At 33.7% G+C, this 7566-nt stretch overlaps 1 pseudogene; it reads left to right on the top strand.

The window, feature by feature from the left end:
- The window catches only part of LOC105553180, a 12356-nt pseudogene extending 10424 nt beyond the window's left edge, over positions 1 to 1932 (top strand).
- The last annotated feature ends 5634 nt before the right edge of the window (positions 1933 to 7566 follow it).

Genomic DNA, 7566 nt, shown 5'->3' with positions numbered 1-7566 from the left:
AAAAAAAAAAAAAAAAATTGATAAACACTTGCTACATTTGTTCTCTGTGATACCACAGTCTCTCTGATGCTGTAAAACTTAGTTTTTGTCTCAGCAGGCTCATACTGTCATTTTAAAGTATACCACCATTTCTTTCAGAACCTTTTGTCATAAGACACAGAAACCAGTGTCTGGAAAAGCCCCTTTAAACCAGAAATAAAGATGTATGTGCCAGTATTTTACTTGCCTTTTAAAAAGGAAACCAGAGTTGGTAGTTTACTTCTAAAGTCACTATGTTACAATGGAGGGGAGAAAGCTCTGTTGGGTAAAATGTAGCAGACTTTCTTTTTCCTCTATATAGCTCTTTGCATTGTGCTCACCTGGGGCACCGTACACACTCAACTTACTTTTTTACAAATGTACATTAGATTTTTGTTACATTTATATGTTTATGAAGAAATTAGGGCCTGTAGTATTTTACTATGCCATCTTGTTAATGTAGTTTGTGTAACTTTACAGGTTAGGTTTATAAACTATACTCAGTCTAGTACATGGAGTACTTTGTGATTTTTATTTCTTTCAGTTGTATGTTCCCATATTGCCCAAGACCTTTGGCCAGAGCAAGGCATAAAAGATTATTTCCAAGAAGTCATACTGAGACAATATAAAAAATGTGGACATGAGAGTTTACTGTTAAGAAAAGGCTGTAAAAGTGTGGATGAGTTTAAGATGCACAAAAAAGGTTATAATAGACGTAACCAGTGTTTGACAACTACCCATAGCAAAATATTTCAATGTGACAAATATGTGAAAGTCTTTCATAAATTTTCAAATTCAAACAGACGTAAGATAAGACATACTTCAAAGAAACCTTTCAAATGTAAAGAATGTGGAAAATTATTTTGCATTCTTTCACACTTAGCTCTACATAAGAAAATTCATACTGGAGAGAAACCCTACAAATGTGAAGAATGTGGCAAAGGCTTTAGTACGTTCTCAATCTTTACTAAACATAAGAAAATTCATACTGGAGAGAAACCCTACAAATGTGAAGAATGTGGCAACACCTTTAATGAGTCCCCAAACTGTACTACACATAAGAGAATTATTGAGAGAAAACCCTACAAATGTAAAGAATGTGGCAAAGCCTTTAACTAGTTTTCACATTTTACCACACATAAGAGAATTCATACTGGAGAAAAACCCTACCAATGTGAGAAATGTGGCAAATTTTTTAACCAATCTGCAAACTTTACTACACATAAAAGAATTCTTACTGGAGAGAAACCCTATAAATGTGAAGAATGTGGCAAATCATTTAACCAGTCCTCAAACCTTACTGAACATAAGAAAATTCATACTAAAGAGCAACCATACAAATGCGAAGAATGTGGCAAAGCTTTCAACCAGTCCTCAAACCTTACTACACATAAAAGAATTCATACTGGAGAGAAACCCTATGAATGTGAAGAATGTGGCAAAACTTTTAACCAATCCTCAACCCTCACTACACATAAGATAATTCATTCTCGGGAAAAAAATCTACAAATGTAAAGATGGTGGTAAAGCCTTTAGGTGGTTCTCACACCTTACTAGGCATAAGACAATTCATACATAAAATTGTAAAGACTGTGGCAAAGCTTTTAAACAATCTTTGTGCCTTACAACATATAAGATAATTCATGCTGAAGAGAAACCCTACAAATGTGAAGCATATGGCAAAGCTTTTAACCAGTCCTCAAATCTTACTAAACATAAGGTAATTCATACTGGAGAAAAACCTACAAATGTAAAGAATGTGGCATAGCCTTTATCCAGTCTTCACACCTTACTACACATAAGATAATTCATACTGGAGAGAAACCCTACAAGTGTTAAGAATGTGGCAAAGCGTTTAACAAATCCTGTATTCTTAACAGACATAAGATGATTCATACCAGAGAGAAACTCTAAAAACCTGAAAGTTGTAACAATGCTTTTTACAACACCTAAAACTTTTCCAAACATCGAAGAAATGCTGGTGAGAAATTCTGGAAATATGAAGAATGTGACAAAACCAGTATATTGTTATCACATTTAATTGTAGGTAAGGTGATTCATACTGGAGAAAACTTCTACAAGTGTGAACAAAGTGGCAAAATTTTTAAGCAATGCTCACATTTTATTGCATAGGACAACATTTATACTTGAGAACAAATATATAAATATAAAGAAAGTGAAAACACTATTAATATCTGCTCACATCGACTCAACATCAGAGTTCATACTTAATAAAATCATTAAAAGTGCAATTACTGTTCGAAGATTTTTCAGAAAACGTAAGCCTTTACACCTCAGAAGATGATTTATTTTGAAGACAAACATTAAAATATACAGTTATAGTAACTTTACTTGTATCACAATCTTATTGTACTCATTTTATACTAGAGGCAAACCCTGAAGCCATTGCTCAAACTTTGTTCAACATTAGACAGAGAATTTGTATTAATGAAAAACTCTCCAAATGAAATAGATTTGGAAAAAACATTTTTTTTCAAAAACTACAGCTTAGAAAACTCCAGAGAGTTTATACTAAAATGTACTTTTGCAGCTGCAATAAATAGAAAAAAATTTAATCCAAAATTAAGTCTATGTAAGGCCAGGCACAGTGGCTCACACCTGTAATTCCAGCACTTTGGGAGGCTGAGGTTTTCATTTCCATAATAATAATTGACATTGATAATTTCTTAATGTATCTGCTGGTCATATGTATGTACTTTCTTGAAAAATATTTATGCCTCTTGCTCTTTTGTAATAGTTATTTGTTGTTTGTTTTGCAGTCATTTAAGTTTCTTATGTATTTTTGATATTAACCCCTTGACACATGTACGATTTACAAATATTTTGTTCCAATTTTTAGTGGACTTACCTTGTTGTTTGTGTCAGATTCTGTGCAACAGCATTTTAATTTTTAGTAATCTGACTCATTTGTTTTTCCTTTTCTTCCCTGGGATTTTGAGGTTAAATTTTAAAAGTCACTGCCCAACCAATGTTATGGGGCTTTTACTCTATTTTTTGTACTAGTTTCCAGTTTTCAGGCCTTACATTTAAGTAATTTACTTTGAGTGGCCAGGCACAGTGGCTCGTGACTGTAATCCTAGCACTCTGGGAGGCCAAGGCGGGCAGATTACTTTAGGTCAGGAGCTCGAGACCAGCCTTGCCAACATGATGAAACCCCATGTCTACCAAAAATACAAAAATTAACCAGGCATGGTGGCACCCACCTGTAATCCCAGCTACTCAGGAGGCTGAGGCAGGAGAATCACATGAACCTGGGAGGCAGAGTTTGGAGTGAGCTGAGATCGTGCCAGTGCACTCCAGCCTGGATGACAGAGTGAGACTCTGTCTCAAGTATTAATAATAATAATTTATTATGAGTTTTATGAGTTGGTTTTCATATATGGTGTGAGACGATAGTCTCATTTTATTACTCTACCTGTGGGTATAACATTTTCTCCATGCCATTTATTGAAGATACTGTCCTGTCTCTAAGAAATAGTCACCGTTATTTAAAATCACTTATCTGTAAGTAAATGGATATATTTCTGGTCTTATTTTTTTCCTGCTCCATTGCCCTATGTGTCTGTTTTTATTCAAGTACAATACTGTTTTGTTACTATAGCTTTAAAACATACTATAGTATGTTTTAAAGTCAAAGTCAGGTAGCGTGGTATCTTTCCTTTTTTTTTTTTTTTTTTGTTTATTTGGCTATTCAGGGTCCTTTGTGGTACTACATAAATTGTAGATGTATATTATGTCACTGGTATTTTCATTGAGATTGCATTATACCTGTAGATGATTTTCTCTAATACAAATATTTAACAGTATTACTACCAATTCATGAATAAGTAATTTTTTATTCATGTATTAATTTCTTTAATGTTCTTTAGAGTATGATGTAAGATGTTTCAAATTTTTTGTTAAATTTATTTCGAAGTACAGTTATAGTTATTGTAGATGGAATTGTTTTTAAATTCATTTTGAGACAGTTAGTACATAGAAATTCTGACTTTTGAATCTTACTTTTGTATTCTGCAAGTTTAATAAATTTGTTTATTCATTCTAATAGGTTTTAGTAAACTCTTAAGCTTTTCTTTACTTATGATTATGTATAGAGATAAAATATACAGGAATAATTTAACTTTTTCTTCTCAACTGGGTGCTTTCGATTATATTCTTCAAACATATTTTTGGACATGTTTAGTAAGACTGAAGAAATGGCACATTGTTGACTTGTTTTAGATCTTAGAGTAAAATCTTACATTTCCCTGTTTAGTATGTTATTGGCTCTGCATATTTTGTTATATGTGACATTTATTGACTTGAGGTGCCTTTTTCCTATACATAAATTTTTCAGAGATTTATCATGAGGAAATGTTGAATTTTGTCAAGCATTTATTCTGCATCTATTTAATTTTAAAAATGTAAAATCACAATGAATTCTACATAAATTCAAAAATTTTCAAAAACTACTACGAACATCTCTACGTATGCAAACTGAAAAATTTAGAGAAAACTGATAAAGTTTTAACTACACACAACTTTCTAACATTGTATTCCAAAATATCGAGATGGGATTCCACCCTAATGTTATATAAAATCAGTATCATCTTGATAGCAAAATATAGTGAAGACACAACAAAAAAGAAAACTACAAGCCAGTATTTTTATAAATGTTGAAAAATATTATTCGTGAAATAATAGTAAACTGAGTTTATAAGTAAATCTAAAAGTTATTTTGCCACAAGCATGTGAGCTTCATTCCATGTAAGGATGTTTTTCCACATGCAAGTCATTAAGTTTTCTTCACCACGTAAAGATAAGTCAAAAATTAAATGATTGACACAATAGATGCAGAAAAAACATTCAAGAAAATTTAATATTGATTCATGAAAATATTCTCAACAAACTAGACATTGATGAAACATACCTCAAAATAATAAAAGCCATCCATCACAAATCTTCAAGCCACATCATACTGAACAAGCAAAATCTGGATGTATTCTCCATAACAATAAACATAAGACAAGAATTTCCACTCTAAATAGTTCTATAAAACATAGTTCTGAAAGTTCTAGGCTGGGTGTGATGGCTCTTCCCTATATTCCCAACACTTTGGGAGGCCAAAGTGAGCAGATCACCTGAGGTCAGGAGTTCAATACCAGGCTGGCCAAGATACTAAAACCCTGTCTCTACCAAAATACAAAAATTAACCGGGTGTGGTGGTGCATGCCTGTAGTCCCAGGTATTTGGGAGACTGAGAAAGGGAAATGCTTGAACCTGGGAGGAGTAGGTTGCAGTAGCTGAGATCGTGCTACTGCACTCCAGCCTGGGTGACAAAGCAAGTAAAATTCATAGGGAAGAATAGGAAAACTCAAATAGCCAAGGCAACTTTAGACATTAAAAAAAAGAAAAAGAAAGTCTGAAGGCCTCCCACTACCGGACTTTAAACTGTACTAAAAGCTACTGTAACCGTATAACATGTTTCTGGTACAAAAATATACATATAGACCAATGGAAAAGAAGAGAGAGCCCTGAAAAACAGCTACACTTTTACAATCAACTTATTTTTGACAAAGTCAACAGAAATAAAGGAGAAATAACTCCTATTCAATAAATTGTACTACTGGGAAAAGTAGTTAGTCATGCAGAAAAAAAGTGGACCCCTGTTTCTTCCCATATACAAATTATAACTCAAGATGGATAAAGACTTTGTAGCTTGGAGCTACAAAAATTCTAGAAGAACACTTAGAAAATACTCTTTTAGACACTGGCCTCTGGTAAAAATTTATGAATAAAGCCTTAAAAGTGAGTGCAAATAAAAATCAAAAGGCTGTGCACAGTGGCTCATACTTGTAATCCTAGCACTTTGGGAGGCCAACGTGGGTGGATCACCTGAGGTCAGGTGTTCGAGACCAGCCTGGCTCACATAGTGAAATCCTCTCTCTACTGAAAATATAAAAAATTAGCCAGGCATGGTGTCTTGTACCTGTAATCCCACCTACTTGGGAGGCTGATGCAGGAGAATCACTTGAACTGGGGAGACGGAGATTGTGGTGAGCTGAGATTGCACCACTGCCCTCCAGGCTGGGCAACAGAGCAAGACTCCATCTCAAAAAACTAAAATAAAAAATAAAAAATGGCATCGAATTAAACTAAAGACCTTCAGCACAGCAGAAGTAACTCAACAAAGTAAACAGACACCATACAATATGAGGTAAAATACTTGCAAACTGCATACAACAAATAATATATAGAATTTATTGAAAAATTAACTTAAAAACAAATGATATGAATAGATGCTTCTCAAAGGAAGACATAAGTGTTTCCAGTAAACATGCCCAAAATGTTCAACACTCCTTATCATCTTAGAGATGTAAATCAAAATGAAAATGTGATACCATTTCACACCAGTTAGAATAGCTGTTATTAAAAACCAGAAAATAACAGATTTGAAGTTGTGGAGAAATGCCTATCTTTATAGATTGTTGGTGGGAATGCAATAAAATTTAACCACTGTGGAAAGTAGTTTGGAGATTTCTCAAAGAACTATAAATAGAATTGCCATTTGACCCATCAGTGCCATTATTCCCAAAAAGAATAAATTTTCTTTGCCAAAAAGACACCTACACCCACATGTTTATTCTAGCATGATTCACAATAGCAAAGACATAGAATTAAACCAGATACCTATAAACCTTAGATTGGATACGAAAAATGAGGTACTTATACACCCTGCAATACCATGCAGCCACAGAAATGAATGAAGTAATGTCCTTTGCAGCAACATGAATGCAGCAGATGGCCATTAATCTAAGCAAATTAACACAGATCAGTAAAACAAATACCACATGTTCTCACTTAGATGTGGAAGGTGAACATTAGATGCACGTGGAAACACAGATAAAATCAATAAACACTGAGAATTCTAAAAAGATGGAAGAAGAAAGGGAGACAAGCATCAAAAAACTACTTTATGGTGTGATGTACACTACTTGGGCAATGGGATTATTAAATATCCAAACCTCAACACCATGCAGTATACCTATGCTACAAATCTGCACGTGTACTCCCTGGATCTAAAACAGAAATAAGATGTTTTGTAATATAATATTATGTTTCTTTAGTTCCAAGTTCATGGTTGGAATTAGCAGTGTAAAACAGAAGTATTTACCTCTTAAGGCATGGGGTAAATGTTTTTATACCAGGTCGCCCACGTTTTGTAAGCTATCCTCTCTGAAAGCTCTTTGCCTATAGCCCAAGAAGTGTTTTATTCCCAAGTGTGCAGCTGAAATAAATGACTGTCTCTATTTTTGTGCATATTAAGTGTAGAGAAGAATGTATCGTTACTCTACTCTTTTTGGGGAAAAGTGGTATGTGGTTTAATCACTTATGTTTAGAATGAATCGTTTTTTTAAAATGTGAGGCTATGAAAATCATGTTAAATTACTGACTAAGGAAAATAAAACATTTTTCTTAAGCATAAAAGTCTTACGGCCAAACCCCAAGAATGATGAAACAGAGAGTGTGGATTAAGACCACACTGCT

The sequence above is a fragment of the Mandrillus leucophaeus genome, unplaced genomic scaffold (assembly GCF_000951045.1).
Source record: "Mandrillus leucophaeus isolate KB7577 unplaced genomic scaffold, Mleu.le_1.0 Scaffold1163, whole genome shotgun sequence".
NCBI lineage: Eukaryota > Metazoa > Chordata > Mammalia > Primates > Cercopithecidae > Mandrillus > Mandrillus leucophaeus.
This window is presented reverse-complemented; position numbering and strand designations above follow the sequence as displayed.